At 41.3% G+C, this 7351-nt stretch overlaps 1 long non-coding RNA gene across 1 annotated transcript in view; it reads left to right on the plus strand.

Moving 5' to 3' along the window:
* LOC128099295 (uncharacterized) overlaps nucleotides 1–7052 on the plus strand; it is a 26558-nt gene extending 19506 nt beyond the window's left edge. The window contains exon 3 of the long non-coding RNA XR_008214487.1: nucleotides 5485–7052. This is a non-coding gene — a long non-coding RNA (uncharacterized LOC128099295). The remainder of the gene's footprint in view (nucleotides 1–5484) is intronic.
* The last annotated feature ends 299 nt before the right edge of the window (nucleotides 7053–7351 follow it).

Consider the following 7351-nt stretch of genomic DNA (forward strand, 5'->3'; position numbering starts at 1 on the left):
GTGTAACTTAAAATTTTCTCATACATAAAAGAGCAAGACAAAAATAGGTGAATTTAATTTCAATAACATTTGACTTTCTCCACAATGTCAAATTATTATTTTAACATGTATCTACTTCAAACATTGTTTACTAGGTGTTTTGCAGTATTTGTGTGTAGTCTTCAAAATTTGGAATGTATTTAGCATTAGAGCATGTCTCTATTTGTGTGGGTTTTCACCAGAAATATTTAAACAATATTTTGAGTTTATAAAGTTTAGTTGCAAAATAAACTCACAGATGTTAAGTTGTTTCAAAACAAAACTTTAACTTTTCCATTAGGAGATGCTTGAGAGTGCTTGCTGGGCTTGTGCTGGCAGAGGACCCACTGTGTGGGTCCACCCACTGCCCTCTGGGAACTTTTGCCTACACTCAGTCTCCTGGAAGACCCTTGAAGCCAGTATTTTTTGTTTTTACGAAAACTTCATTACACAGGAATGATTGCTTATGCCATCGGACATTAGTGAGCAACTCAACTCTATGTTCCTCTGCCTTCCTAGTAGTTGGAAGCAATCCTGAGAGTCCAGACCTAGTATTGCCTTGGCCTTTCCTGTTGCCAGTACCCAGCTGCTTTGGAGACTCCAAGGGTTTCAGGAATTGTATGGCAGAAAAGAGGGATGAAAGAGAATATACTCCACACCATCACCACCAATATAATATTATTTGGTACCAGGAATATTTTAATCACTACCGCAGTTTAGTATTGTTAGCGAATGTTGATTGAAAACTCTGTCAGTTTCTTTAAGATTATTAGGTTCTCTATAAGAAATGAATCTATTTTGGTCTTGTATCTGGGGGAGACACCCTATCCCTCCTTGGTTCACTCTGGAAGCTCTATGTTTGGAGCATAGTAATTAAGAGAAGAAAGCTGGAAGGACTGTGGGAGGCAGGAAGCTGCAGATTTTGTAGACCGTGCTCAGCAATGCTGAGGATTTCAAATCTCCCGATCTTCAGGGGCAGCAACTGGAGGATGTGAGCAGGTGTTCTGTTTCCACTACTGTGTGGATAACAGGTTTTGAGGAGACCCAAGTAAATAGAACAGTCATGAGCTCTTCTGGATGATCATAATGGAGGCAAGATCACTGTCGGGGGCGGGGGGGCAAGTGAAGCCCCTGAGGTCCTAGTTGAAGGAGGCTTTCATCACAGGTTATGCAAGGTCCTTGGGATATAAAGAGGAGAAAGACTTGTCTCACCATTTGCCAGTATATTACTCTTGAGACAAAACCAAAAGGAATACAGATTAGCCAAAGCAGAGAACATAGACGAACAAGGGCAAAGCATATAGATGTGTTTATGTCTAATGCAGTGTGGGGGCCTTCAGAAATGAAGACCCAAAGAAAGCCCAACCTACCTATTTTTACAGTAGGTTCATTGAAGAGTGGGCAGCAAGAAGGGGCAGAGAGTGAAGGTAGGAGGTGGAGAACTGTGGAGAACTTAGATTCCTCTCTGTGATCCTGTGCCCTCCAGGGTACAGAGACCCCTTCCCTATGGAAAAAAGGGGAAGGAGGAAGCTCTCACTTGAGCATCTTGTGAACAGCTTCAAGGTGACAGTTAACTGTCAGCCTTCCTTGTCCTCTTGATGACATGGTGCTCACGTCCAGAGTCTCCTATGTGCAGCACGGGGCATTAGTGCCTCCTGACATTTTGACTCTGGGGGCTAGAACTGAAGAAATTCCACCAGAAAGTAGGAGAAAGGGCCAAAATTGAGATATGTTTTGAAGAGACCATAAACTCAAGAGATAGAGCAAGTACTGAAGGAAAGAGGAAAGGAAAGAAAAGGGGCCATGGAAGCCATTGTATTTACGGGCTCACTGTAAACCCAACGAGACTCTCTATTGCGTGGTTTATTGGCAAGTTTGTAAAGCACAGAGTTCTCATAAAGTTGGCCTGCCTCTTGTAGAGCATCTTCAGTTGGACACATTTTGAAATTGCAGAGTTAGTCAGCCTCAATCCTTGTCATTATGACAAAGGTCATACTTTGTATAAAGCTGCATGGTTCACAGTTTCTCTTTATGGTGAACCAATAGCCTAGGTTTGTCCCTAAGGCCAATTCTAAGAAGTCCCAGCAGGCACAGAGACCAAGGATAGTGTCACTACATTAACTTGATTTTGCCCTGCTGGAAAGTAAAGGCTGCAGGGACCCTTCACCCAGCAAAGTTCAGGCTCTGGCCACCCCCTACCCCCACTTCCAGAAGGAGGAAGCCTCCCATTGGCTCTCAACCACCTCTCCTGAGCATGTCCTGGAAATCCAAGCTGGTTCTCACTCCTCCCCCATCCTCTTTATCCCTTTCTACCCCCCTCCTTTAAATTCCATTTTACAACACACAAAGCAAGATAGCCTTTGTTAAAAAGTTTAATGTTCTTAATTAGTTGAATCGGTTAGGCTAATTAGAATACCAATTAGAACTGGCAGGGCTATCGTTAATTTGAAAGTGCTGTGGTCTAGTGTTAATCGCTATTAAACCTTATAGTTTGTGAAAGATAGAGAGGGGATGAATTCACACAACAGTAGTTGAAATGAGAAAGGTCTGTGGTCAGAAGGATTAGCTGTCAGTAAGTGTTCCAGGGAAGCAGAAACCACAGAGGCCAGGCAGGTCCTCAAGTCTCCAGCCATACAAGGGCATCCCTGCCTCCCTTTTCAAATGATGCTAAAAGGCTGGAGAGTGTTTTACTGAAATAGCCAAAGTGTATAATTCACCTAATGGACCAATGATCTGGAATGATGCTTTAAAAAAAAAAATCAGTGTTTAAGTTACCAGGCCACAAAAAAGTTTGTTCTGTTAACAGAGCTATGTGTCCCATTGGGTTTCCAACTTCTTAAATAGACAGAGCAATCTCCCCCATTAAACCTCTTCTATTTCTGGTCAGTGCTTGACTGAAGTAGAAGTAACAGCCAAGCCCTCAAACAAAAGAAGCCCCATGCTAGTACTGTGGCGGGGGGCGGGGAGTCTTTACTTCCTCACGTCTCACTTGGCAATGGTTGAGCAGAGGAGTAAGCAAATCCTAATTTGTGTTTTCAGACAAATATAAAAATCAGTCTTCCTTTTTTCAACAAGCAAATATGGAATGGACAATTATAGCTATTCTTGTGGTACATTTTCGGAAATATGACTTTATTTTCCTCTATTCTGGTGATGAAGACAGAAGGTACTGCCACCCATTACCGTGGCTGGTTTCCTCTCAATATATCTGCGCTACAGTTCCAGATAAAGCATGCAGTTTATAGGAAACAAATATAAAAATATATTTTGTCATGTGTATTATGGCACAGTTAAGAAACAAGGAATCTTTTTAGATGGTGAATTGCTTTACAATGCGTATAAAAACGTTCAACTCAATTGCTACCTCAAATATTCTTGGAGGTAAGTGGAGAATAAATTTAAAACAAACAGACAGACCAGTAGATATATAATGCCTGAGTGACTACCAATGCAGTTTCATGTGCAAAAATTGGAGGGTGAAAAAAGAGGCTTATTACATGGTATTCTTTCTAAATACTTTCAGAAAACAATGGAGACTTGAATATCCACAGCAACTACTGATGTCACATGTAATCATGGTTTCAGGTGGCCTCATCAAGAAAGAGCTCACCTTGACCAAATGCCACCTGCAATACAGGAATGGCTAGTGTCAGTTGTGGGCTCAGAAGAATATTTGATCTATGGGGGAGGTGGTGTAAGAAACAGATAAACAAAAAATTTGTTATTTAATAACCAATAAAAATATGAAGACCTTTCCTCTGAGGGACTTCCAATGCCATGTTAAACCTTGCCTCTACATTTTCCCATTGTTCACAGTTGTTCCTAATTCTACTTACCAGTTCCAATTCTTACTGAACTACTAAAGGACAACTCTAAGTCATGGTTGAGTCATGATTATTTGTCTGGATCTTCCTGCTAACTTGTGGATGTAGAATAAGTAGTTGGTTTTTGTAAACTGACAAGGAATTACTATGTTGGTAGCTATTGAAAACCTATTAAACACAAGGACCCTTTTAAAAGCAAAGCATCCAAAGGGGTAAAAGCCTAAGACAAACAGGATGAAGATTCCAAGGAAGAGTTCAAGCTGAGGACATCTCATGCAGGGTCATTTAAACTTCCATTTTGTTCATTGGCATTTTGAGTGACATTTCCTTACATCTCATGAGAGCTGTTTTTCCTTTTCTTGTAGAGAGATCTCTAGATAAAGTTATGTCTATATAAATCTCTTCAATTATTCTTCCATGCATTAATTTCACAAGGATTATTTATTTTCTACTGTGTACTAGATGGTATGCTAGGTTTGGGGATATAAAGATGTAAATAGAGTTTAGCTGTCTTAAGAAGAAGTTCTCAGTCTAAGAAATGAGGTGAAGGTCTAAAGAAATGATCATACCCTTGACTCCTTCGATGGTCTGAGTCGAGAGGGTAAGGTTTGGAGGACAGGTAGGCATGTGAATTGGACAGTTCTACATTACTAAGATGAAATACACGAGGCAGGCTGACTTTATAAAGGATAGACTTTGACTCTAGAGAGGTTCCTCTCTCCCCATGGCTGCCTCCCAATGATAAAATAGATGTGAGAGGAATAGTCACTTCACAAAACTGAAAGCCAGAGACCGATGGAGATGCAGGGCTCACTCAGAAGAACTGGTTCCCGCAAGAGCACAGGGGACCCACGAGAGCCACCCTTATCCTTCCAAGGGCAACTCCCCGCTGTAATCTAAGGAGCACCCATTGTGCTCTAGTCTCTTAAAGGCCTGGTCACCTTTGAGGCTTCCCAGACACGACCATTTGAGACACACTTAAAATATAGCTCACTAATCTGGAATTGATACCTTCTAGAATGTACAATGCAGAACCCCTGGCTTGGGGTACAGGGGAGCTGGTGAATGACATTTGATATTATCTAAGCTTGAAAAATATAGTCTAAGAACAGCTCATGTGTATCTTCTATTTAAAATCTCTCTAAATCCTAAGGGTAAGAGTTGGTGTACGACATAGCTAACTGAATGTTATTAAAAGTGATTTTATAGATTAACAAATACCAGGTATTTTTTCATTTACATATTATCTATATCACTGAACCAATGTGATACAGTTTCTTTTTACATATATTAAAGAAATGCAACCATCAAGGAATGCATACGTGTTTAATTCCAATTTGGGGAAAATGTAAAGTGAAATTACATTTTAATAAGAATTTAAATTTTAAAATGCCCATTACTACCAAAAACAAGAAAAGGCATTCATAGCAGACCAGTATCCCCTCTACATGAATCCTCAGCCTGAATAGATTCAGTAAAGTTAAATCAAGATGCTACTTCCCATTGTTTCCCAGCCTCCCTGAACATTTTGGAGCAAATCCGTTCTCTTTCTATGGTTGCTTAATGGCTATTACTTGATGTCTGTGTGTCTGGCTGTCAGTGTGTTATATTTATGGATTTTTCACCCTGTGTCATTCTGCAGACATGGATTTAGTCAGTCTACTGGAGGTGAGAGATTTGAGTCAGTCATCAGCTGGAGGAACAAAGAGGCAGCAGTCAGAAGAAGCCCGGAAGGGACGGTAGTCTTCTCTCCAAGTCCCCTGAGGGTCCTCATCAACACTGGAGAACTGTTTTGACAGAATCACTGAATTGAGTGCAAGAGTCAAATTCCAGGGACATCAAAATGGGACAGACTTTCTGCTCACCCACAAACAACAGAGACCCTTCCGCTTTGAGGGACCAGGAAGAGCCCTTCTCAGGGGTCGAGTGGTTTCCAAGCTTGGCAGGAATGGCTTGCTGTAGGCAAAAGGGCAAGGAACATTGAGTAGCAGAAATGGAAGCAAATAATTTATTATTTTTTTTTAAATTGCAAACTCTGATGTCTGGCCCCAGATATTGGAGCATATTCTCCATTCTTCTAACAAAAGAAACACACATGCTTATTCCACCCTTTTCCGCCTCATCTGGCAGCCGCTTTCTGGTCCAGCAGACACTAACATCTAATGAGTCAAACTTCTCATTTTCAGACTAATCAGTCGGCTGCACTAATTGCAAATGCAAATATGCAAATTTATATTAATTAATTACTCTGCTAATTAGTTCTGCGGTCTTTTTTGGGTAATAAATCATTGTGCAGTGGAAGGGAAACAAGTCCTGTCCCATTTCACTCCACATAAAAATTTAATGTACTCATGGAAGAAAATATCTAAAAAAATAAACCGTGAGCCTATCCTTTTACCTCCACTGATGATTCCCCTACAGTAAGGTGCCATTGTGAGAGGGCTTTCACATCTTCAGCAAATGCCATCACTAAGGTGCCTGTTAGCAGTTTAATTATCACATTATGAGCTTCAGAAAAAGCCAGTTTGCTGTGCTGCAGGCTGTGACATGGAGCTTGGCAGTTCAGCCACTTCGAAGCAAAACACTTATAAATAAAATGAGAATGGAGAGAGGGAATCACATCTCTTCGCTGAAACACTATGGCTTGGGAACACATGCTTTTGAGGTTTTGCTATCGTGTGTTAAGCTCAGGTTGTCTTCTTGCCTCTGTATCCTTGAATGAGAAGTTGTGCCAACAGGCTTGAGGATGCACTGAAGGGCTGCTGGGGAGGGAGGGATCAGAGAGGCTAGAGGTGAGGAAGAGCTGTGGAAGCAGGAGACAGCTCCCACTGTGGCTAGGAGTGGCACACACATAGACTTATTAATTTCAGGCATTTTTATTGAAGATTTATTTGTGTTTCCAGCTCCTCTTGTGGGGCATAGAATGACATATATGCAGCATTCAAGATATAGTCTCTCCTATTATATTGTGAATCTTAAAACGCTTCCTGCTCCCTCTCCCAGGTGAATCACCAGTAAGTGCTTGCTGAATGAATGGATGGCAGCAACCATCATAGGCTAGTTACAGTGACATTCACTGATACTTGTGACATACCTTCATTATGGGGTGGGTGCCAAGATTAGGAGAGCAGAGAGAATGGTGACTCATACTTAAATCTTCCTGTGTTTCTTGTCCCTTCTTTTCCTTCTCAATAAGAAATTCCATTTCAATTTCTCATGCCTTTTCCTTTCTAGTGTGCCTAAGAGTTGATGTTTGAGGAATGAAATAACAGGATGGTACATGCCTGCAATCCCAGCACTTGAGGGACAGGAAGATTGTGAGTCTGAGGGCAGCCTGGGCTCCAGAATAACACCCTATCTTAACCCATCTCCTCAACACAAGAGAAACAACCATTGTGACTAGATTTGGGCACTTTGCTTTCCAGCCCTAGCTTGTCCACTTACTGGTTCTGTGACAATGGGTGTCTCTTCTCCTGTAAAATCAGGTGAGTGAGCCAAGAGAGTGTGAT

The sequence above is a fragment of the Peromyscus californicus genome, unplaced genomic scaffold, assembly GCF_007827085.1.
Source record: "Peromyscus californicus insignis strain IS unplaced genomic scaffold, ASM782708v3 Scaffold_6__1_contigs__length_162567912, whole genome shotgun sequence".
Taxonomy (NCBI): Eukaryota; Metazoa; Chordata; class Mammalia; order Rodentia; family Cricetidae; genus Peromyscus; species Peromyscus californicus.